Source organism: Carassius gibelio, chromosome B1 (assembly GCF_023724105.1).
Source record: "Carassius gibelio isolate Cgi1373 ecotype wild population from Czech Republic chromosome B1, carGib1.2-hapl.c, whole genome shotgun sequence".
Lineage (NCBI taxonomy): Eukaryota > Metazoa > Chordata > Actinopteri > Cypriniformes > Cyprinidae > Carassius > Carassius gibelio.
In genome coordinates, this window is record NC_068396.1 from 24877891 (window position 1) to 24905050 (window position 27160).

The 27160-nt window shown below is 34.5% G+C and overlaps 1 long non-coding RNA gene across 2 annotated transcripts in view; it reads left to right on the forward strand.

Moving 5' to 3' along the window:
- Nucleotides 1-12056: 12056 nt before the first annotated feature.
- The window catches only part of LOC127948442 (uncharacterized), a 37616-nt gene continuing 22512 nt past the window's right edge, over nt 12057-27160 (forward strand). The window contains exon 1 of one of the 2 annotated variants that reach the window (XR_008152072.1): nt 12057-12173. This is a non-coding gene — a long non-coding RNA (uncharacterized LOC127948442). The remainder of the gene's footprint in view (nt 12174-27160) is intronic. The other variant, XR_008152073.1, reaches the window with a different exon arrangement.

Below are 27160 nucleotides of genomic sequence, written 5' to 3' on the forward strand. Positions count from 1 at the left end.
GGCTTTTTTTTTTACAGTAATATCGAGGTTTTGGGCCTGTTAAGCGCTGAAAGCATGAAAATATTAGGCCATGTAAAGTCAAGTTCTTTTTCTTTAAAATTGTAAATGGATAGGCTAGCTGTTACCTGATTCTTAAAAAACGCTTCTACTTTCATTCGGTGTAACGTGATATTTGTCTTGTTTCAGTTAGGCTATATTAAATACTGTATTTATCTTAAACTTGGTTTTAAAAACCATGTGATTTTATCACATGACAGACATTTTTTTTAGGTATTTGACTAAACATTTTAAAGCATCTTTGTGGATATCAACCTTTACAATAATTGTAGCTACATGAAAATAAAATATAATTATGATTATGATTATAATTTTATTTTGTAGTTAAATTTTTTTATTGGTTATATTCTATGTAAAACAGGCCTATCTGTAAATTGACGTCTGTGATCGTACCGTTTCTGGAGAGCAAATACGTAAATATGCTAAATAACGCTCTGGCTTAAAACCCAGCATAAACTTAATTCAGTAATTATTTAGTGAGTATACACACCCTTATCGTCTTCCGTTCTTTTTAGTAATTTTTCATTTTTAATAGAAATTGAGAACTGTAAACCTGCAATTTGAAATGTGTTAGCACTAGGAGAAGTAGCTATAAAACACATACAAATACACAAAATTGTATATGTAGGCTATATATATTTAAATATAGCCTATATTTTTTTCGATTTCAGTGTTTTGAAAGTGAGCTTATGGACGATTTCTTAATATCTAAGGGTTATTTATTTATTTATTTTTGCTTTCTTATACTGCGAACTGTTAAATTAATTAATTAACTATTTAAAATAATTGTTATTGGGATAGGCTCGGTATAGTTTAATATTTATTTCAGGAGCCTTTTGTTTTCTTTTTTTTTTTTTTTTTTGCTATGTGTTTCTAGTTGTTCATAAAGACATAATAATAAAATAATAATAATAATAATAATAATAATAGGATAAAGGTGCTAGCTCACTGCCTATTATTTTAGTTACAGTTTGAACTATAGTTTAATTACGTGACGCATAGTTTATTTCGTCTGATGACAAAAAAGTATTAAAAAAATTCTGTAGGCAACACATGCATTTTAAGATTTTCGTATACACGTAACAAACTTAACAGTTTTCAGTAGCCTATATAAATCACAGTGTTGACGCGCTAAATTCCCTTTTACGTCACTGCTATTGATTAAGGGTTTTATTAAACAGATTTTCTAATTTGTTTTTTAAAGTGCAGGTTTCTATTTCCTAAAATGACCAAATTTAGAAGAATCGAATTTTATATACACTAGTTATAAACAGTTTTGTCAAAGGAGTAGCGTATATTCCTGCTTTTCTTTTACAAACAAATATATAACATAAAAGTAGCTACAGTAGTTGTTGTATTCGTTGACAAATTGTAGTCGTTGTGAAATAATAGTCTCAGCAAAAACTAATCGAGTAAGTCTTCTTAGTTTTTAAATTAAGCATTTTTTTGTATATATTTTTCTTCTTTATTACTATTATTTTTATTAAAATAATATTGTATACACTGATTGGATTGATATCCTGCAGCAGGCATCAACAGAAAAGGCAATATCACAGGCATTTATTGTAATTGAACAGGCTTCATGTTTGAAAATCCACAGTGTGATACTTAATTGTTAAATTATGTCTAATGTGTACTTTGTGGACAGTGATGCCTGTTTGTCTTTTAAACAACGGACACAAATCTAACCCGCTCACTGAGGTTTTGATGTATTGACTGTGGTTGACTTTTCACTTCTCTTCTTTCCTTACTTTTTGCTTCTTCTTTAGCTTGTGAGTGAGAGGCAGAGATTATTTAGCTCATATTACTGTGTATTTCAGCACTCTCTCTGATATGGCACCAAGTCCGACCCCCTGTATGTGAGGGCAGTCATCCCCTGGCCTCATGGGCACATAACACCACTGATCCTTATCTAGACTGGCATGGCCTTTTCACACTGGTGACCAGTATTGAGACCTTTAATGCTCTCCTCTCGCTCTCCCCCTCTTTTTCTTCTCTCTTTTACATTTTCTTTTTTAATACACATTATCTTTCTTCCATTTATTTAGCTACCCTTTGCCCTCGTTGTCATTCACTATATGTCACATTTCTTTCCCATCACATGAACTCATCCCTCATCCATTTGTCCTCATGTTCACATGAGGTCAGTATTCTACTAATAAGCATGAAAAATATTTGTTTTACCACATGGTATAACCATGTTTCCTGCCTAGGATGGGGCACAAAAGGAAACCAGGCCAAAGGAATTGTAATCAAAGAAAAGGTATGGTTTTCCACTGTGCCTTCATTTCAGCCTCGGTTTGTTAAGCTTCTTGTGTATTTTCCTCTGGACATGTTGTGATGGTTCAGTCTAAGGTCTCCTCAGGGCCGTACAGTATTATATGAATCGAGAGTATCAAAAGGCTAAAAGATAGATTAGCATATGACCCACTTCATGTTGATTCTTCATCCAACCTGTCACTAAAGGAGATTTAGCACTGTATGATCTTTAGTCTCCTCTAGTAATCCAGTCAGGATATCACTATACTGCTATAATGCTACTGCTATAATGAATATAATGCTCCCACAGCTGGGTCATTTTTACAAGAGCTACAGTATTTACCACTTGAAAAATACTGCATATTTTAAACAAGATGTTAAATAAATGCAACTTTAAAGGGTTAGTTCACCCAAAAAGGAAAATTATGTCATTAATGACTCACCCTCATTTCGTTCCAAACCCGTGAGACCTCCGTTCATCTTCAGAACACAGTTAAGATATTTTAGATTTAGTTCGAGAGCTTTCTGTCCCTCCATTGAAACTGTGTGTACGGTATACTGTCCATGTCCAGAAAGGTAAGAAAAACATCATCAGAGTAGTCCATGTGACATCAGAGGGTCAGTTAGAATTTCTTGAAGCATCGAAAATACATTTTGGTCCAAAAATAACAAAAATTACGACTTCTGTTGTGAGCGCATTCACTGCAGTGCAGTGATATCCTGAATCAATTGATGTAACCGGATCTTCTTGAACCAGTCCACCAAATCGAACTGATTCGTTTGAAACGGTCTGTGTCTTCAATAAGCATTAATCCACAAATGACTTAAGCTGTTAACTTTTTTTAAAGTGGCTGACGCTCCTTCTGAGTTAAAACAAACCAATATCCCGGAGTAATTCATTTACTCAAACAGTACACGGACTGAACTGCTGTGTAAGCAGTGTACGTTACATATGTGGTGCAGCACGAACTCGATGTGCTTTCACACAGGATGCGTTTGCAGTTCGCTACTCGGTACGTAAACGATCAATGCACTGCTGCAGACGCAATGCTCCTGGAGCGCAACGGGAATCCGTTAACATGGGTGCGTAAAAAAATATGCAACGCATACGCACTGCAGATGGAGTATGTGTGAAACAGGAGTAAGGTTGTTTGCACCTTGTGCAATGTGGAATTAGTTTACAGCTTTTTCAAGCACTTTGTGATGCATTTTGGAAACAGGAGATGAGCCCCTTTTCTAATGCACCTGATAAACCCCTTCTCAAAGACTTACTGTTTGTCAATTTTATTTGGGTAACATACATATTCTGAATGCCGCCGGCAGAATTCGAATGAGCCATTTTAATCTCACATTGAGATTAATCTAGATTAAAAAAATTAATCTATGCCCACCTCTAATATATATATCACAATTAACACATTCATAATGATTAATATGATTAGTATTCCAATCTCCCCAATCATGTTGCAAATTATTTATTTTTTAATACTGTGGCGTGAAAATGTTTCTGCCCCCCTCCTGTTTTTTTTTTTTTTTTTAGTTTTTGCATATTTGTCACACTTAAAAGATTCAGATCATCAAATTATTTTAATATTACACAAAGATAATGCAAGTAAATACAAAATGCATTTTTTAAATTATGATTTCATTTATTAATGGAAAAAAGCTGTCCAAACCTACCTGGTGGATCTAAAGAAATTCAAGAACAGATAATTAAAAAAAAAAAAAAGTTGACGTGTCAGTCTGGAGAGGGTTAGAACACCATTTCTAAGGCTTTAGAACTTCAGCCAACCATGGTCGAGCCATCATACTCAAACGGAGAAAACTTGGAACAATGGTGAACCTTCCCAGGAGTGACCGGCCTACCAAAATTACTCCAAGAGTGCAATGACAACTCATCCAAGAGGTCATAAAAGAACCCAGAACAACATCTAAAGAACTGCAGGTCTCACTTTCCTCAGATCAGTGTTCAGGATTCAACAATAAGAAAGCGACTGGGCAAAAAACTGCATCTATGGCAGAGTTCCATGGCAAAAGCCACTGCTGAACAAAAAGATCACAAAGGCTCGTCTCACATTTACCAAAAAACATCTTAATATCCCCAAGACTTTTGGGCAAATATTATATGGACTGATGAGACAAAAGATTAACTTTTTGGAAGGTGTGTGTCCCATTACATCTGGTGTAAAACCAACAGAGCATTTCATAAAAAGAACATCATAGCAACTATTAGCGGCATCTAATCGCCACATAGAGGCTAGTTAGTGGGTTTGTGACTCGTTCACACTCCGTCATTCCCATCAAAGGAAAACTGACAATTTTAACGTGCTTTCACTTTTTATTAAAGCATATAAAACATGATCAGACCAATGCAATACAGTCAACAGAAAGTTGGCTCTTGGACCTCACCCCTTCCCACCTACCAAACAATCTGACAAAGGAAATAATAACGAAAACGGAAGTGATCACCTGTGCCCATGTGACCGTAAATAACCAATAAGAAATAACAAACAATTGATGTTCTTACAGCAACAGTCAAGCATGGTGGTGGTAGTGTGATGGTCTGGGGCTGCTTTGCAGCTTCAGGACCCGGACGACTTGCCATAATTGATGCAACCATGAATTCTGCACTCTATCAGAAAATCCTGAAGGAGAATGTCCTGCCATCACTTTGGCAAGCGTACCTGGGTTATGAAGCAGGCCAATGATCCCAAACACACCAGCAAGTCCACTTCTGAATGGCTCAAGAAAAACAAAATTAAGGTTTGGGCAAGTCAAAGTCCGGACTTTAATCTGATTGAAATGCTGTGGCATGACCTTAAACTCTCCATTCATGCTCAAAAACCCTCCAGTGTGGCCGAATTAAAATAATTCTGCAAAGAAGAGTGGGCCAAAATTCCTCCACAGCGATGTGAATGACTCCTTGCCAGTTAACGCAAACACTTGATTGCAGTTGTTCCTGCAAAGGGTGGCACAACCAGTTATGAGATTTAAGCTGCAATTTCTCTTTCACGTAGGGCCTGGCAGGTCTGGACAGCTTTTTCCCTTAATAAATGAAATCATTATTTCAAAACTGCATTTTGTATTTACTCGGGTTATGTTTGTGTGATATTAGAATTTGTTTGATGATCTGAATCTTTTAAGTGTGACAAATATGCAAAAAACAAACAAACAAACAAAAAAAACAGGAAGGGGGCAAATACTTTTGCACGGCACTGTATGTAAAACCATTAAATTTGTTTTGTTTATGCATCTTAAACTCCAGTTTGCCCTGTTATATTGAAATTTGGTCTAAATCATGTGATTTGCTAGAAGTTACATTATTATTTTTTTTTTTTGGAGGCAAAGCAACTCCAAGAACAAAGTATTAGTAATAATCTTTTTCTCGTTTTCTTATTTTTAGAGGACTTATCTAATAATGTAAAACATGTCCACCCTTATTGTCTTCGTTTATACTTGATGTGAAAATGCTTGTTTATTTTTCTAAATCGATTTTACATATCTATTAAAATTATTTTTAAATGTCAATCTTTTGCTATAGCATGTTGTTCTTTCATTTACTTTAAACGTCCACCATTATACATTGCACTGTAAAATGTCATTTAACAGTGTGGATATGTTTTCTAGAATGTGAAATGTGAAATTATATTTTCCCTTTGACAACATTAAAAATAACCTTTTTTTCCCTCCTTTACAAATCTCCTCACTCTAGAATTCATCAACTATACTTCTGCTCTGTCCACTAATGCAAGTATCAGTCTTGTAACAATGCTGCATTTCCACAGGTCAATCTGAAAAACTCTAGTATCTGTCTTGGCTTTGAAGGGGTAGCATAAGGGGTGACTACAAACCCCATCTATTGGTGGGGTTACAGTAATGCAGATCAAATATATGTAATTGTTGTTTATCTCACTACAGATATTGTCATTGGTACATTACCAGAAGAACACATTCCCATATGAATATACTACAAAGTCTGAATTTCAGAAATTCCTCATAAGCAGAAAATCAAAGAGAGGACAACTATGCTAAAAGAATGCAGAACCATCCAGACATTTATGTTACTCTGCTTAATAGTGCGTAACACACCCTAGGCTGTTGAGGCTGTTGAGTATCTTAGTTGGGCTTGAGTTGTGTGTGTATCTATTATTTTATTAAATAGAATTTTGTGATATAAAAACATTTATAAATTATAAATAATATACTCTGCTTATTGTTTGCACTACATAATTTTGATCATATCACATTGCAGTTTTTTTTTTGTATTCATTTATGATTATATTGATATGCAGTGACACATTTTTGTAAAAAAAAAAAAAAAATCAATATTTTCTTTTTTCAACATTTTTCAGCATGAAAACTAAAGTGAATCTACAGTTAGCTGAAACATTTTTATTTGCTAAGAAATAATAATAATAGATTAAAAAATACTCCTTAAGAGTGTGTTTTTACTAATTAGGACATCCCACTATTTTGACTATTATGCCCCTTCAAAAAATATAAAATTACATTTAGAAATTTAAAACATGTTTTAAGGAGGTTAATTCAAATCATTGTGCATGGGAAATTAACCTTACATATGCTATATAAATGTAAAAAATAAACATCATGACACTTACCCTTGTAACAAACGAAAAAAATTACTGGTTAATACGAAGTTCTTAAATAGAATAACAAAAAGTGCAGCAATGGCTATCTATAACTTCTCTTTTGTAGAATAAATGTTAAACCTAATCTTGAAGCCATAACAGACAAGTGATTCTGCAAGTTTTTTACAAAGACAAAAAGATTCGTTTTCATATAAGCCAAGTTCAGCACAGTAATGTTGGTCTCTATGCTCGGCTGAACCGATGGATGGCATGCATCATGTTTGTGTACAGACTAAAGTTCAGTCAGTCATGACTTTTGTATGATCGTTAAGGACTGTTTACTGTTTTCTATAAAAGACAGTAGCCGGGTTCAGGTTCACCCTGCTATGCTTCTGTTCCAGGGACCCTTCATTTGACCCATTAAACTCCACATTGACATTAGACACATTTAAGGTCCATGCATCTGCTGTCGCTCTTTAGTGGTGCGGTCAGCCTGAACGCCCTCGTGCTCTCTGCGGTCTGGACCTGGATTGAGTCGTCACCGTGAAATTGGAATTGATATATGGGCGGAGGCACAGCTGAAGTTTTGTGCTGACTTGCCTGTGTGGTTAATACAGCATCAGTCTGCAAATGTTTAAAACAAAGGCTTAATAAAGAAAAATATATTTCAGAATTATTGCTAAAGGAAACATATAACACAATTTGATCCCATGCATGGTTATTTATTTGATAGTATATGATAGTATTTCTATAATCATCCAGCATGTTTATCTATGTTCATCGTGTGTTGAGGCCATGTATTAAGATTGATGTGTGCAAGGCATGTTACTCATGATAAGTCATGTATCTGAATATATCTGAAACAGTAAAACATTTTTTTTTTTTAAATGTGTGTTTGTGTCTAAGCTTATTTTAATGCAAATAAAATGAGACAGTAAGCATTGCACAAACACTAATTATCACACACAAACACACACACACATACAAAACAGTATAAAATGAATTCACACATCCTGTAAAATCCTCTAAAAACGACTTTCTGATTTTTATAGTTATTGCTGTAGTTATTGTAAAATTTGTGTATTTGTTCAACTGAACACACCTTCTGCTACATTATTATTTTATAGAAGAGTAAAATAGTAGCATACTCTAATAACATAGTCAATGCATGATTTTCATTATTATTTCAGCTTGGCCTACAATGTCAGTTTATCTTCTTTATCAGCTGGAGGTTTTTAATGAAGAATGTCTGTTTGCTTAACCTCTTCATGCTACGTTGCCCCCTGTCAACCCCAGCTCATCATGCTGCCACAAAGAGGTGAAAATGTGAGGTTTTTAAATACAAACTAAAAATTGCAATGCTTAAGCAAAATATGTAAATGCATAGAAGAGAAATATATATATTTATTTATATATATTTACTAAGTATGATCTGTGTTGCAGCAGTTATTTTATTGTTTTAAGTATAAAGTTTTTGAAAAAGCTACAGTAGCAGTCAGAATTTATAGTTTAGTTTTGAAATTTTATATAACATCAGTTTGAGCTTGGCTAGGTTTTTAATTTATTTCAGAAAAATGCTGCACGTTGACTATAAGAACTGTAAGTGAATGCAAATACATAAATAAATCCTTTGTAAATAAAAAAAGCGATTTTGCAGTATTACAACTGAAATAATATGCTTATTTACAATTAGATCGTTTTAAAGGATTTGCTAGTTAATGCCAATTTGCATAACACTTTGCAACAAGAGAGAATTTAGACAAAAGAGAGATTCTTTTTTTATTCTAATGTTTAATACTTGTTTTTATGAGTGTTATGAAAAGGCATTTCATATAAAATATATCAAAACCTCTAAGCTGTGGCATTTATTTGTGTGTGTGTGTGTGTGTGTAGTATTTCTTTTCACGTGTGTAGCAGATCCACACGTGAACACGAATAATCAAAAACCGAAGATATATTCTTTCGCAGGGCATTTCATCTAAACCACATGTACAATCAATGCCTTTTGATGTTAAATATTAATATGGAGACTTCACATGGATTGTGCTTTAAAATTGACTTAGCGCATGTTTTGTCATTTTTCATGTCTGATTTATCATCCCGAGCCCAGGTTCTGATTTCTGAGTCCATCTCCTTGACTGAGTTTATTTGATCTGACAATTAACTGGTTGTTGCATGGGGAGATGCAGTGCACGCTTTACTGAACTGCTGCTGGATGAAGGGATCGCGTGAGAAAGCAAAAGAAGGAGAAAGAGGATGTGAGGACGCAAGGTCATACCTGCAGCTCTTATGGTTAATTAGCTTATACCTCTTTACTTCTCACCATGCCATTCTTGGGAGCACATGACACCATGTGACCTCAACAGACCATTTTTATTTTAGTTTTTTCCAGAACAGGTTATTCTAAGCTGTTTTCAACATGCCTTCAGTTGCATGGTTTGGTCACATCACTGGCTTTGAAGTCTCCAAGGCCAAGGCCATCTGTATTGACTTATAAGTAACATCTATTTTTGAGAAGAAAAGGGAGGCTTTTATATGTCAGGAGGGATCCTCTTTCAGTCGCCAAGTCTAAAACTAATGGGCAACTTTATTCAAAAAGACAGAAGAAATGACATTACCTCACTGTATTAGAGGGCCTGATGGTGAATCAGTATACTATATAAAGAGCAACCGAGTCATTCCTCCATTTCTGCTTCTTGGGGATGGATTGCTCAGGCCTGGCCAGCCTAACTGTGGTAATTGGTGAGCCTGTTTGGGGAGTGGTGATTAAAGATGGATGTGGGGAGTGGAGGCAGGACTGGGTTAACAGAAAGCGACAGAAAAGATGAAAGGCAGTGGTATTAATGCGTTGCCCAGAGGAGAGGAGCCCAGCCTGGAGACGCTTGTTTTTCACTCTGTTTGTCACGCAAGTTTCCTGCCCCGCCCAGTTCGGTCGCTGATAGGCCACTCCCCTCTCGCGTTTTTCTTTCTGTATCTCCTCACACACAATCTCTGCAGCTTTGCGCTAGAGCCTTCTTCTCACCCTGTTTCTTTGGGTTTTATGTGTGTTGTGCATCTCTGTTCTGTGCTCTGTCTACTTCTCTTGTCTTATATCTTGTCTTTGTCTTTTTGTATGTTTTGTAGCTGTCTGTTTATCCATGCAACATCATATCTGTGTGAATCTTTCTATCCCCCCTCTTTGCTGCTTGTCTTTTACCTCTTGTAAGGAGAATTGTGAATAATTATATATATTTATTGTTCGCCATGTAGGTCAGGCAATGAAAACAACTGCTGGTTTAAACGTGCTATAAGTGGTTTTAGTTAATTGATGAGAATTTAAATACTTTAACATAACTTCCAAACTTTGGCTCACCATTTCAACATTGAAATAGAAACATCCTTGTGGAGCAATTGAGTGGTATGATATGGATAATGGATCAATTAAATAATAATAATAATAATAATAATAATAATAATAATAAAATGTTAAATAATGGAAATCAATTAAAATAATATATTGAATTATATTAATAATAATAATAATAATAATAATAATAAACTTAGACTTCAAGCATCCAAAGCAACATTAATTGTCATATTAGTCTCAACAAGATATTATTTTCAATTCAGAATATCTGCTGGGATTTTTAGTTAATAATCTTATTGACAATGGAGCCCACCCCCAGCAAATCATTTGAAAGGACAACATTTAATAATAATAATTAAAAACTTTTTTTTGCAAATTGTACAACTATAAAGGACAACACTAGCCTAATTAATAACAATAAAACCTTTTTAAGGGACAACATTTCTAGACATTTAAGCATTCTCATTTGGTCAACATTTTCATCTTCTCAGATCTTCAAGGTAATACTTTTTGTAATTGTTAAAATGTTTTATATGTTACATTTATTACATGTACATATAAATAATTACATTAACCACAAAATAATTTGTCAGTTTATAATATAACCAATTTTTTTATTTTGTACAAACTAGTTTCATTGTTTATTATTATTATTATTATTCATACTGTGTGTTTTTCCTTCACATTAATGTTTTTTTTTTCTTTTCTTATGTCTTAATGCTGTTTTAACTGACTTAAGATTTCCTGCGCAACATCTAGCAAAACAAAGTTTGATAGCACTTTATTTTAAGGTGTCCTTGTTACACTTCATATTCATACTTACTATTATAATAACAATAAATTATGCATAATTACATGCAAGTAACCCCTATGCCAAATCCAAGTCCTGACCGTATAGTAAGTGCATGTTGATAATTAATATTACGCTGTATTTAAATATTAACTACACTGTAATAATGACACGTTAAAATATAGTTTAACCCAAAGTTTGATTACTTCTAATAATATTTTATTACATGTGTAATTCGAATATTGGAAACTTTGTCCCTCTTAAATGATATGTACATTGTTTATTTGTTTGTTTGTTTTTGAATATGTTTATTGATTCATTACAGGCTAATAAACCTTTTTCCCTGAAGGATTTTATTTTATTTTTAAATAATATTCTGGAAATACTCTGGAGTGGTTTAACTGAACGCGTAAATTACATGTTCTTGCCCGATCTGAATTTGGGGTAGCTTCAGGTCAGCGTGACATTAACAAGCAGTAGCAGGTTAGTATTTTCGACTGGTCAATGAGGCATCTCTAATTCTTGAATCATTTTACTAAATTAATGTATGCTGTATTGACTCTAGTTTGCTTAGTCCCTAACAGAAACTTTTTTGCTTTGTAATATATAAATTATGTATGTTTCCTTCATTGCCTTTACCATTTATATTAAATTGAAAATTATTTATAATGATAAACTAAAATCTATGTACTTTCCTTATGGATGTATACTTAAAATAAAGCTTTATAAAGGTGCATTTTCCATGGGTGGGATATCATTAACCTCATCTTGGTACTCCTCTTCAGCCATCATGCAGTGAGGTGTAGATTCCAATTTCAGTTTTCAGAAGGAAAATTTTAGCCATAAATATCAAAGTGTTGTAAGTGCTGTCATTAGTTAAACACGGCAGTGCCTCTGTCCTCTGTGATTTTGAGGCTGGCGTACAGAGGTCTCCATGAGGTATGGATGTTGTCAGCTTCTATTTCCTCACTATGACCTTTGGTGTTTGTGTGGGGTCACTGAACACTTTTAGTTCCCCTGCTCACATGCAGAGTCTCTGTCTCAAATAACAGAAGATATCAGGAATAAACAGGAAATACAAATCATTCATTCTGAAGACGATCACTGCAGTGTCAGTATCAGCTCATTCTAGGTGAATACTTTTCTGTTTTCTGTACTTTCTTTCTTTTCTTCCCATAGAATTCAGTACCATAAAATATGAAACTTTAGATATGAGCTAGAACAAGTAATTGCAGGTTAAAAAATGCATATTTCTTTTTTTATATATATAGACAAAGAAATTTTCTATAACCCCTGTAACACAGTTGCTGTTTTGTCAGTTTGGAAAATAATCAGCGAATGATGTAGAAAAGTATTTGTTATGCTTTTTGAAAGTTTAATAATGATTTTAGGTACATTCTTCTAATGGAAATTATTTTATCTGAAATGCACACTGTAAAAATTTTTTTTTTGTTTTTACAAAAACTTTTTGGCAGCTGTGGTTGCCAGAATAATTTTGTAAAAATACAGAAAACTGTAAACACATTTACGTCAAAAACTGTTAATTTTACAATATAAAGCTGTAATTTACAAACAAGAAAATGTGAATATAAACCAGTAAATTCAACAACACACAAAATTAAATCTGTTTTGTACCTTGAAAATACTGACAACCACCATAATAATAAAGATGGTACTGTATAAGAGAAAGCCACATGAAGTATCAAAGCTCATCACAAGTAGCTTCACCACAAGCAGAAGTATATATTAACATATAGAAGGTGCACATTTATGGAAACACAAAACACCATCATGGTAACACACGTGATACTTAAATAATGCAAAAAACTTTCATTAAGCAACAGAAGATGTAACATAAAGCTCAAATGTACATAACTGATAACAAGAACTATTTAAAAACATGATTATTTAAACAAAATACTTTCAAACGTGGAGTGTCACGCAGGGAATTCTGGGAATATCAGTTTACAGTTTTAGACTGTAAATTATACATTGATTTGTTCTTTTTTTACTTCTAAAAGCAGTATAATTAACAGAATTTTACTGTAAATTTACATTAAATGCTTTGTTAGATCTTTTACAGTTTTTCCCTGTATATAGTAGGGGAACTTACTGTTAACCTATTATCAGTTTTTTTCCGTAGCGTTTTTACAAAATTTTACAGTTAAAATTACACTTATTTTTTACAGTGCAGTGAGACATGAAACTTGAAACTAGGTTAATTATATTTATGAAAAAATGGTTTAAAGATTGAAATATTATATTTTCAACTTTTAGCAGTTTGCTTTATATATATATATATGGTGTAATAAAATGACAGTAAGCATTCACACATACATAGATGATACAGATATTTTTGAGACAGAACAGAAAATGTTTACTTGTTATAATATAATTTTAGGTTTATGAATAATGTTTTTATGCGTATTGTATAAGTATTTCCAGAACAGAAAACATGGATTTGCTTTAACTTATGGTATTCTGTTGCCATTCAATTGCCATCTATTCAATGTTTTTTTGGATATTTTTAGTTTCTAACAACTGATAAATGTCTTTGTAAATCATTAGAAATGTATAAAATGTTTATGATATGCTTAGGTTAATACTGAATAAATGTTATATTTAAAAACATATTATACATTTATCTTTCTGTGGTTTTAGTTCTTACATGTTCATGACCCACAAGATTTGAGGATTGTAAACAATACAACCACAATAACATACAAAAATACTTAGATGAAAAATACTTGTTGTGAAGGCAATCTGCAAATAATATTTTTAATTAGCGTTATAAAAATCAATATACAATATGCAACATTACACTAAATCACAATGTGTAGTAATAATAATTTGTTTGATATCCAGGTTTTATTTGGCTAATGTTTAAAAGCTGATATCATATTTAACATCGCTATTAACATTGAATGGACTGCCAACCCACTCTAAACCCGATTTACAATATTGATTGTAGACTGTAGTTGCATTGTGTTAAATCGACCAGGAGAGGCCAGCAAAGTTCTTCAAAGCAAATGTCACTCATTCTAGTTCCTCATCATTGGCAAAATTATTTTTCTAATCTTAGCTACTTTGAACAGCTGACGGGGAAAATGCTTACAGTAATAGCGACTGAATTGCTTCTGCTTCTATATTTTCCGACTGAAAAATAATATTGTTAAACACAGTGCTGTGCCATGAGCATGCAATTAATTAATTTCACTTAATCATTGCAATCATTATTCAAGCAGAAATTAATTAAGTGAAATTAAAAATGCATTGACTCATTCTTTCGAGATTCCCATTCTGCCTTCTGGTGTCTTTGTCGCTTAGCGTTCAATAGAGAGGAACGTGCCTTCTCAAAATATTCTGCCTTTGTGTATAATAGGCTTCCCATGGGCTAGGCCTATAGCATAGAAATACAAAAACAGTAGGCTAAGTTAAAGTTTTTGTCAAATCAAGGTATTAATAAGGTATCTGACTTGTTACTGTCGAATTACAGTAGGCTATACAATTGGAAAAATTAGTTAATTGTGTGTAGGATACAAACTTATTAGCTATCAAGTATGTTGACATCATTAGTCAGCGTGTCAAGTTTGGAACTGGGTTTTAAGAGAAACATCCATCAAGGTTTAATACTGGATCAGTGTTTTCCTCCGATCCTTAACGTCCTAAATCCTAAAATCCCTGCATGTAATATGCAATAATAGAGGGTGGCGCTGTTGTCTAAGAAATGCTTTGAAGTGACATTTCCTGGAAGACATTTGTTAGATGTGGTATGTTTCTGTTCTTGACTTTGGATTTAGCTGAAAACATGAAGTAGGGACTGTGTAAAAAATAAATGTAAAAAAAGTTTCTTTCTTTTTTTTTTTTTGGCTTTGATGGCTTATCGCACATTATTGAAATTTTGCATAGTTTTGTGACTAGTTATTGGGGCCATGGAAATGTTGTGTTTGTGTGTGTGTGTGTGTGTGTGTGTGGTTGCCTCATCTTACATGACCTATCAATCAAATATAATTCATAAAACCTGGAAACCCGCAAAGAATAGATGAGATTGTGAGACATTAAAAATGATATTGCAATCATTGATCAATATATCTTCGGCAGTCTTGTCAGTGAGACGAAGCACGTCTATTTGAATGGCTTTTATATGAATCTGCTAATGACTTCCAAGTGTTTAATCAATCAACTTACACTGAATAAATTATGAGAAAAAAAAAAAAACAAGAAAAGAAACCAAGCTTATAATCATCAAAAACTCATACGTTTACACTGTGCAGCAGTAATTGCGTTATGTTACTGCAACCGACCACATTTCCATGTTTGATGTGCTTATAGCTTATTCCATCTCTCTCTCTCTCTCTCTCAGTTCAGTTCGATTCAATATGTGCTTTATTGGCATGACAATTGTTACAATGTATTGCCAAAGCATGGTGTTTATATTAAATCTAAAACAGATAAGTATTATATAAGACCATTTTCTTTCTGTGCTTTTATAATTTGGTTGGGCCGAATTTTGTGGATGAATATTTCAGAGTCCTGATGCTGGATGTTGTTAGTCGTGTCAGTTTGTATCTGCAGCTTCAGGAGCATCTGAATGAGGAGACTTTTCCAGGGTTCATTTCATGGCTTTTAAGGGCTTTAGAGTGGTAAGAGCTGGGGTCATTCATTTTTAGGTGTTTCCAAAATTTGATGGCTCGTTTCTCAATGCGCATTAGCAGAGTGTATTGGCCTAATTCTACCCTCCATGCGTTGTACGTAGTATTCCTCTGTACTCTGAGGATACACTTACAGAACTCCAAATGCAGGGCTTCAATAAGATTTTTGTCCCATTTTTCAAATTCGTGATTTAGGACCCCACACTTAACTGCCATATAATGCAATAGGTTCTATGACTGGTTACAATATTTTGAGCCAGATTCGAATTGGTATTTCAATTTGGATAGATTTTTTGATGGCATAAAAGGTCCTTCTTGCTTTCTCTTTCAGTTCATTCACAGCCATATTTAGTTTACCAGTTGCATTTATCTTCAGCCAGAGGTAAGTGTAGTTTGTGGCATTTTCTCTCTCTCTCTCTCTATTTATCTCTCTGAGAGTCATTTGTAGTCATGGGTGCTCCACACTCAGACACGGCAGAAGGAAAGAGGGAAAGACTTCAGTATCTCTAGGTGTAAATGATTAAGGTGTAATGGATGCACAAATGTTCAGTTCTCACTGCATTTCCTTCTCCAGTCATTCATTTTCCCTCTAATCCACCATGAAAAGGTATCAGTAATAGTTAGAAAGGGTTTCAGTAAAAGTAAGAAAGAGTTTCCATCATGATTCGAAAGGGTATCACTAATAGTACAGTAAGTGGGCAGCAGAAGTGGGTAAGCCTTTTACCCAAAGAAACCTTATCAAATCTTTATTATTGGGAGACTAGCATGTAGACTGCAGGAGTCTGATTTACTTATATGACGACGATAAACTGGTTTAAAATATCTTAGTAATAACAATATTATGGATTGGCTTTAGACAATTGCTGTATGTACAATAAAAAGTTTAGAGCAAAAAATATTTAAAATTACAAGGCTCTTCATTTATGACTTTAAATTTATCGGCAAAACAATAAGCCACAATTAAATGATGTAATAAGAAAAGTCTGTTTTGAAATATTGAAAAATAGTCTGACAATTATTATTCATAGAAGTCATATACAGACAACAAAAGCCTTTTAACCAGACAGCCAATAAAAATGAACTCGTGTGCTCTGACATTTGACAAGGAACAGGAGATTAATGAAGGTGTGGAACAAAGAGCAGTTTTTCCCCAGACATATTTCCACAATCACTGTGGTGAATCTTTCATGTCAACAGAACTGTTGCTTCATCAAAGATGCTGCTATAAAGATCTCTTTGTTTGAAAAAAACCAAACCTCCCCCCTCCCCCCCATAAAAATATTGATATTTGATTTATGCAGCTGCGTTTGGCTCAACTCAAGTTATAATGCAATTTGAGATTGAAATTTATTATAGTCAACATTTTATACGCAAGATTGCAAGTAACAAAAAGAAAGATTAATGAATGGGATTCATTTTACAAATCCTGGAAACTGAGTTCCTCAGCTTTAACACTACAATGCTATTTTTCAAGTGAATTTTTTTTTAAGGAAAGTCTAATCTCTACAAATCTGAAAATCAGCCCTTTTCGGCAACACTCAAGGTAGTCAAAAAAAAAAAAAAAAGGTTGTTGAGAATTAAACATGACATCTTTTCTGAAGCCTGGAAGAGAGCTTTAATGCTCACAGGCTCTCTCGCGGCGAACAGTTCTGTCCATTGCTGAAACTTCAACATGGAATGGAATTTCACCACTGAAGATAATATATTCTGCTGCTGGCTCGCAAGCGCACTGCAAAATCATTTTGCTTTTTAAAGATGAACAGTATTGTAGATTCTCTCAGAAACTCCAACGAGAAACTTCCAGAGGTGGGGAGACGTTTCCCCTTCCCATCTGTCGGTCGACAAGAATGATTTATTGACATTTCAGCAGATAAAAGAAAGGATTCAGGTGTGTGTGAAGTAATGACTTTGCTTGTCTCCATGGAGATAAACCTTCAAATATTTTGCAGATATTCTTTTCTTTCTTTTTTCTTCTGGTCAGTTAAAATAAAAAAATACCCAGTACTGTTCATTAGAAAAAAGTGGTGATAATGTTATCCTCAATAATCTGCTAACCATCCTTAAGGCACTGCAAACCAATATGCACAGATTATCTGCAGTGATGCAAACGGATCTGGATTGGTTGAATTAATATCTTCTTATAGTACCCAGTAAGAGTGTGTGCCATTAAAATTAAAAGCAATGATTGCTTCTTTAGACTAATTATCCAGGAGTCTTATCTGCTGCTTATTAATGAAAATGCCATTCAGGATGCTGTCAACCTTTTAAAGAGAAATATGACTGACTTTCTTTTTTAACAGACAACAATACACTTGTTTTGCATATGTACTTGTCTGTTGGTGTGCTAGTCAAATCTAAATAGCCCACAAGTTACAGCATGTCAATTAAAATCACATTACAGGCTTATTTTACAAAATTATGTAAATGTATCGGAATCAGAATAGCATATTACACTTACATCATATAATAACATGATATAAATAGTAAAGGTATTATGGTAGTGTGCTATTCCAAATTCAATCTGAGTGCACCTTTTAACAAGACAAATTACCGAAGCACACCTCTACATAAAAAAAAAAAAAAAAAAAAAAAGATCTCTATGACCTTTTATTTAGAATCTCTAATAACTCCATGGCATAGTTTAGTAGTCGGGTCTCTGATCAGGGAGTCCATTTTTAAGGGGTTGTTTCAGTTACTTAAGATGGAAATCCTTCTAGTGCAATAAAATGTTCAATCCCTGAAAGGTCCCACAATGCAATTCTGTGACTGAATATGATATTCTGATTCACAATAGGGAACTAAAGGGCTGGCTGCTATGTACACTGTGTGTTTACTACTGACAGGTTTCAAGCATCATTTCTTGTTTTGGTCTAGCCTCTTATTGTATTTTGTTGACTGGAGAACTGTTTAGAAGATGTTATCAAGGGAACAGTTTCGGGCTGTTTTGTATCATTAGTTTACTTGTTTACTTGCACCATAAAATCCGACCATATTTTCCCCTTTCAAACAAGAACAAAACTCTCTGGTGTTCTTCTTCTTAATGTGTTAGGCTCTATAGGAGCTCAAATCTTCAGTTTGTAAGACGTTGCTGATTCTAAATCTCTGGAGTATGTAGTGATTGTGAGAGATAAAAAGTTATCTGCGAACAAGCACCTCAATACAAATCCTGCTTCTCTAGAGTGTTACACCAAAGCGTTAGAGTCTTTAAAAGTTTGGTTAGGACAACATGGATAGAATATAAATCGCCCTCACTGTTCTCTCACAATTCATCACAACAATTCTGGGACACCTCAGGTGGATACAACCAATGGATATAATCCATAGATTTACTTTGAGCTTTCGCCAGCTCTGTAGTCAGCTAAAGTGAGCTTTAAAATGTGTTCACCATCTCCTTCAAAGCTACATGATTTACAGGTCTTTGAGTCCATTCAAATAGATCATATAGTATTCTTTGGATTACCATGTAGATATCATGGTAATTAATATATATATATATATATATATATATATATATATATATATATATATATATATATATATATATATATATATATATATATATATATATATATTTAACAGAGTAATTTCTTACTAAAAATAATTAAGATCTAACATATTTACTGACATATCACTCAAAAATGATTAATAATAAAATAACAATTTATCTGCGGTAATTGTGCACAATGCATATTTCTTCTTATTAAGCCTAAAATGTGTTTTAATGTCAATATTGAGGATTGTGTGATTTTTGAATAATATCAGTCTTTAAATGCAAGATATTTAATCCTGAAGTATACTTGCAATAATTCCACTTTAGTACAATCAAATATACTTCAGCATATGTTTAGTTGGACTTCAGCACTACTTTCCGCACAAAGAAAATGCATGAAGTAAACTAGTTGTTCCAATTTAGCACACTTTAAGTATATCAGTTTTGTATACTAGTATACAATTGCAGGGTATTCTATTAAGTAAATAAATATGTGCAGTAAGTGCATTTGTAGGCACAAACTTGAAACATTGTAAAAAGTAATTATTATTATTACTTTGTAAAAAAATAAAATAATAAAAAGGTATTTCCGCTGTCTGTTGCAGGAATTAGAAACTCGCTCCTACACATGTTTTTCAGTTATTTACATCATATGATAAAAATAAAAGAGAAGAGCTGTCATGTTTTTTGTGGAACTGTGATATTTGTATCCTCCCACAAAACCATTTCTGTGTCACTGCTATGCCACGGAGCCCAGTCTTAAAACCCCTTGACCTTCAGAGAGTTTTCAGATGCATGTGTTTGTTCTTCTGCTGTGTGGGATGCTGTGACCCTATAATGAACGTTTTTGGTGAGTTCAGTGCCATGGTGCTGTGGAGGAGAACGAGCGGCTGAGTGATGTTTTCTGTTGCTTCACTGCATCCATTTTAACAGCTTGTCAAACAGTTCAGAATTCACTTTCACATCTTCATCATGTGTTTTATGATCAAGCCAGAGAACAACAGAAATACAACTCAAAAAATATATTTTTTATTCACGAAATATGGAGAGAGAGAGAGAGAGAGAGAGAGAGAGAGAGAGAGAGAGAGAGAGAGAGAGAGAGAGAGAAGCCAAAAGTCTAGTCCTTTGGCCCATTTGTGAAAAATGATCTTGTATTGTAGAGATATTATAGGGAATATTATGTTCCCTAAAGTGCATCTGTAAACTAAGATACAGTATTTGCTATGAAGAGATGAAAATCAAGCCATTCTTATTTTTCGCTGGCCATCTGGACCACACACACACACACACACACACACACACACAAAGACCCACAGTTGCTATGGTGACGGGATACTTTGACAAACAGCCCCATGTGTAGATAGATCAGTGAAATATGTACATACAGTAGGGCTGATAAAGTCTTCATGCACATTCCTGAATCAATACCTGTAGCTAGACAATGACTGGAGCCTTGTGTACATCAGTGTTGTAGGTCTACAGCTTTAGTTCGCAATATTGGAAGGACTTCAATAGTATTTGGTGCACTGCCGAAATCCTACCCAGAATCCACCTACAGTGAATTGGCAACAGTTGGTGTTGTACCCTTCCACTGAGGACTGTGGACCTCTTTAACAAACAAAGACTGAGTACAGGGTCGGTCTCATAGGAAGACTAATAGAAAATGCCATAAAACCAGCTGCATCTACTCCTTAAAATTGTCCTGTACTGCTGTTCTGGCGTATGGTTGTGGCTGTGGTCATGTTGGGTGCTGGAAGGACTGAACTGTTTTATTTTCTCTTTCTGATACAGAGCCTTGCAAAAGTATTTCATTGTTTTGTTATGTTGCAGCCTTATGTTAAACTGCTTTAAATTAGTTTTCCCCCACAACAATCTACAATCCATACAAAGCCAATAACAGATTTTTTTTTTACATATTTCCAAATGTATTAAAGATAAAAGTATCATACCCTTATCTTGGACAGTTGAAATTTAGCTCAGAAGCATACATATTGCTTGTAAATGTAATGACATTTTGAGTGAAGTTAACCTGTGGCAAATTCAACTGAACGGGTATGATTTAGAAAGGCACACATGTCTTAATAAAATGTCTAACAGCTGAAGATGCATATTAGAGCAGAGACCAGAGCAAAAACCTGTAGAGCTCAGAAACAGGTTTGTGTCAAGCCACACATCTGGGGAAGAGTTCAGAAAACAAAACTGCCACATTAAAGGTTCACAGAAGCATGTAGCCTCCATTATCCATAATGGAAGACGCTTGGTACAACTAGGACTCTTCCTAAAGCCTAGCCAAACTGAGCAATTCATGGAGAAGGTCTTTGGTTAAAGTAGTGACCAAGAAGCTGATGGTGACTCTAGTTGATAAACGTACGCATGTAACACTCCACCCTTGCCTTGCTTTGGTCCAAACTCCTGCTTTCCACGTTTACATCAATCAGTGTTGCCAAGTCTGCGGTTTTCCCGTGGAATTGGGCTACTTTAACGCTGTTGCAATGGGTTGAAGCCCACTTAATGTGATATTTAGCTCCTTGAATGTGAATTTTTCTCTGGGGAACCCCCTCAAAACGTGATTGGGCTAGGTTTGGGCTAATTCTGAGTAGCAATTGTGCAATGTTGTTTTTCTGTTGTTGTTATTTTTTATATAAACCTGGCCAGTGGCAACTCTGCTTCACCTACACACATGAAAACACACACACAAATCGGCTGTCAAGTATATTTTATTCACTTTAACATCGGATGATGTGATTATTTTCTCTTTAATACAGATAATGCCAATGTATTTTTCGATGAGTCCGCTATTTTAGCAATAATAATATTACCTGTCTGATGAATAGAAATAATAATGTCTACAACCTGCTTGCTACAATGAAAGTGGTACGGCTTTCCTCTGTGTATACTTATCCTTACAAGTAAAAGAGAAATTTTATATTTAGTGTCCACCCCCTAGACAACTCTGTGAATGTCCTTGACTGTCCCAGCCAGAGCCTGGGTTTGAACGCAATCAATTATTTCTGGAGAAACCTGAAACTGTGCATCTGCCCCCATCCAACCTGACAGAGATTGAGAGGTGAAGAGGTGAAGAGGTGAGGAGAAGAACGGCAGATGATTATTTGATTGATGTGCAAAGCTTGTGGCATCATACCCAAAAACACTTGAGGCTGAAAAGGTGCTTCAGCTAAGTACTGAGTTATGGATTTCAATGCTTATGGAATATACTTATTTCAGTATTTTTTTAATTATTTTATTTGTTTATTTTTTAAATACATTTACAAAGTTGTGACAGTTCTGTTTTGCTTTTGCATTATGATGTAAGGAGTGAAGATTGATGTTGGGGTGGGGGAGTAGCCTAATTTAAAGCAGTTTAACATACATAAGGCTGCAACATAACCAAACAAATGTGTTTGAATACTTTCGCAAGGCACTGTGTGGGTATATATATATATGTAATAATAAAAACTCCATAATCATCGGGAAGAAGGAGGCGGGAACCGGCGGATAATCAAAATGAAACTTTAATTACAAAATAAACACAAAACAGCGCATCAGCCCCTCACGGATGACTGATGCGCACAAATAAAAAACACAAAATAAAATAAAGCCCAGGCCTGGTCCTCTCTCGTCCTTCACTGTCGTTGCTCCAGTTTTATATCCTTCCATCTCCTCTGTGGGACTCGAGACTGGTGGTGGGTCGAGCAGGTGTCGCTCATCTCCAATCACTCCACCAGCCTCGCTTTGTTCCCACGCCTCTCGGCCCCACCCCACTCATCACAATATATATATTAGGGGTGTAACGATACATGTATTCATAAAAAAACTATTCGGTACGAGACTTTCGGTTTGTATTACAAACTGAACGATTCTTTGGACTAATCCTATTACATCTGGAATGCGATAACTTCCCCGAAACACAATGATCTTTGACAATAGCCAGAGATATTGCCAAAACCATCAATTAGTAGCAATATTAAGAGGATTTAGATTTCCATTTAATGTTAGGCCTACACTGTTTTTCTTATTAGGCGTATTAATTATATTATGAGGTGACTTTTATTATTAATTTTAAATTGCAATTGGGCTATTTATTCAGTGTGCGAAAGGGGGTGGGGGGTTCCTGGACCTCCCATTAGCATTAAATTCTCAGTTTTGCCAGGTATCTTTTCTGTATTTATGGACACATATGCATTTCTTGCTTATTTTTGCAAACTTAGACAAGATTGGTGTCTGTGGAAATATCACAAATGGATTGTAAGCCTATATGTTTAAAACAACAGAATATTTGTTAAAACTCAACACTCAACACTTTAACACTCAAATGTAACGTATGTGAACAACTGACAACTCGTATGGATCTTTAACTTGTGTAAAAATCTTTGGGGGGGAAATAGAGAATACTTATCCAATTTTCTACCATTGTGTGCCAGTATGTGTGTGTGTGTGAGAGAGAGAGAAAGTGAATTGTTTGCCCAGCAGGATCTATGGGTTTCTGTCCTTGGCGTGTACAGGTGTGGAAGAAATAATGGAATTGTATGTCTTGATTCACACTATAGATATTAGAGATATGGAAGAGAAAGGGAGTGAAAAGGCAGAAATAAAGTATGAGAGGGAAAATGTTTGAGTGATTTGAGGCCAGGGGAGGTTGTGCCTTTCATTGAAAGTTCTCTGAGAAGTTCTTTTGATCTCTCCCTCACTCCCCCCTTGCCATGGAGACCTTGCTGAGATGCTTTTAGCACTCAGTGGCTTTGATAATATTGTACATTATGTCCAAAAGCCGCGTTCTAATAATAACATCCATCAGATTAATAATGCAATGCTAACACATAATTATATCAAATTACAAAGTGCAGGAATAAGTGAGATTTCAGTTCAACATTAGCATTCATACTGTTGTCATAATACACTACTTTTACATGCTCTTTGCAAGCAGCTGGAATTAAGTCATATATTCAGAAGTCATAATATTTAAATGACTCCCTTTTAATAAGAATAAGAGAATTAAATGCTACACAGATATTTTGTCTGTATCATGCTGTATTCCTTTGAAGGCACATTATAGCCTGTGCAACAGCTTAATATGCAGTTTTAATCAAACATATTTCATCATTTGCTCTTAAAACTCTCCCCAATGTTAGAATAAGCACTAGATGAAATCTAAATCAAGTTAAGTAAAAACCTTATAAAGTGTAATTAATGACCTTTGAAGCATATTACTCTCAGAATAAACATTGTCTATTAAACATAGGATATTTACTGTATATTATAATCAAAGGGCAGCAGCTAAACAAGTCTTTGAGTTATTATAACCGGAAGCATAATGCGTCCCCTGATATAGCAGATGGGATGGGGGCACAAACAAGTTGTAAACACGCAAACGCTCAAAGCAAAGACTCCTGCGTGACCCAAATCTGTCAGATCACAGAGGTTCTCAACTTCTGTTTTAATTACACCTACAGGAATTAACTTGGGAAAGAGTTCAATATGAAATTCACACTACTTCTGGTTTAAAAAAAAAATCTTCAAAAAGACATTCAGAAACACACCCCAGCTGGAAACCTTATGAGAAATATAGTTAAAATTATTCATGATTGCCTTGTAGCTCCATGATGGTTTTTTGGTTATATGGTCTTTTTTTTGTGGAATAACTTTAATGTTTTAATGGCTATTCTCGAGGTTTCTAAGAAAGCAGAAATACTACTATTACAGATTACCTGCATTAAAGTGGCCTCTTTTTTGGCCACTACTTGACATTAGCTCCATCATTTAGTGTGTAGTATGATGTCAAGCTAATTTTCTAACCATACTCAGTATAATCTTTTTGTTTAATATGTTTTTATTTATTTAATTTGTCTATGCAATTTAGCAGTATAAACAGTTAAAATAACAGCATGTTGAGTTGCAGGACACATAAGTAAATAAATAAACAATGTTCCTGCATAATCCCACATTCAAGCTGTTTTTGTTCGACTATCCAGATTTTTGAGGAAAAGCATGAAATCATCAGAAATTCAGTCATGATTTTCAGACAGGATATGCTGCCCGAGTTCAGAGGGACATTTTAGCATGTCACAGTCAATGTTGAAGTGGGTGAAATTGAATCAGCTCTCTTCTAGACTGATGGCAGGTGGCCCCTGCCACTCCACTGTGATTTCCTTATTTCCAGTCTCTGGTACCCGAGAGGCATTAAGCTTGTGGGCGAAAGGGGGAAGAAACAACAACAACAACAAAAAAAAAAAAAACAGGGACCAAGTCTTTCTTCAAAGCAGCTGGCACAAACTACTGACAGGAACATTTCACGAAGCACATGGGCACAGCAGCATGTGTGGGAGAAAACCCACTAGCGCACTCACCAAACTTCATCATGTGGCATTTACACATAGGGCCAAGTACTGTACAGCCTGCTGTATCTGACTGTGGCATGTTGGCAAAGTTTATAATATGAAATGTACACATCTATACACAATGTTTAAGGAGTGGCTTTTGTTTATTGGATAGTTTTTTGGCATTGCTATTCCGTCTGCACTCATAGTGATTGCAAGAGTAATTTCACTGGCGAGGGTCTTTCTTTACTTAGTGTCATTTATCAACATGTTACTGCATATGCTCATCGTCCAAGCTCACTTTCAATGAAAATAATTTGAATAATCAATATTAATGTATAATGCCTGGAATGGTAATATGACACCATCATATAAGACTCAATAATGACGACACATAGATATACAAAATACATGGTCAATTCAATTGCTCTTTGTTTGTGTACAGCAAAATAAGCACTTATTCAGTCAGTTCAACTACAAAAAATGAAATATCATGCTAATTAAGTGTTTCATTACAAATACACATTCAAAAGAGATAAAGAGAGGTCTGCATTTAGTCAGAAGAACTGTCTTTTCAAAGCAGCCAATTATGATTATAATTCTTAAAATACTATTAATGTTGTTCTGAATTTCACAGATTGAATGACATCCTTTTGTACATTAACTGATTACATCAATGAAAAAGAAAAAGAAAAAAAAAACAGGATGATTAATGTCTCATTCTTGAACATTTTTTATGACATATTATCATGTTATGTCTGAAATAGATTTTTCACTAGACTGACTAGACTTTTCCAAAGTTTATGAAATGCATATCCTTCAGAGAAGAATGCAGCATTCTTTGAATTCTGCACTTTTAATATTGTAATGTACATTCATACAGTAGTCAACATTTGAAGTGGATCAAAAAAGTTAATCAAAGTTGTCCTAAGGCAAGAACGGGTATTGTTTTGGTTTTAGGACAACTTTGATGAAAGCTTTTGATCCACTTCAAATGCTGACTACTATAGATCCCTGCACTCTTGTGTTATGTCTTGTTTTCTCTTGTGCATCAAAGTTTAGTGTGCTGCCCCCTGCTGCACAGGAGTGTAGACAGTGGCTCTTTAAACTGTGCAGTTTTAAACCACTGAAAGTTTCAAAATGAAAATGAATAAAATCTAATCCTTTGAGTCTTTCTAAGGTGCTAAGATGTTCTTTGCTACATACTGAGAGCATTCGGCAGGCGTCAGACTGGCTATCATCACATCTCTGCTGAAAAAAAAAAGAATCTTAAAATGAAAATGGACCTTTTAATGTTATCGTGCAAATGTCAGTACAATTTTTTTAAATTATGTTTTTCACACTTTACAGCCTTCAAATCAGTCCAGACATATAACCCTACTGAGGAAGACCTTCCACAATAGAAGAAGGTCATCCACAATAATAAACTGCAACACACATGCACACATTCACTGCCTTTATCTTTTGATTTTGAAATAGTAGCACCTAGCAGGCCTATTTCAAGTTTTATTCGTAAAAGTGGCAGCATGCACTTAATGTTTAGATTTTAAATGTTATCATTAGATTATCAAAAGCCTCGGTAGATATTCTTTTACTGCTTCTTTCAACATGCTTTTAAATTTATTTTTAAAAGGGGTTTTCTGTCTCTTAAATGTGTGAAACC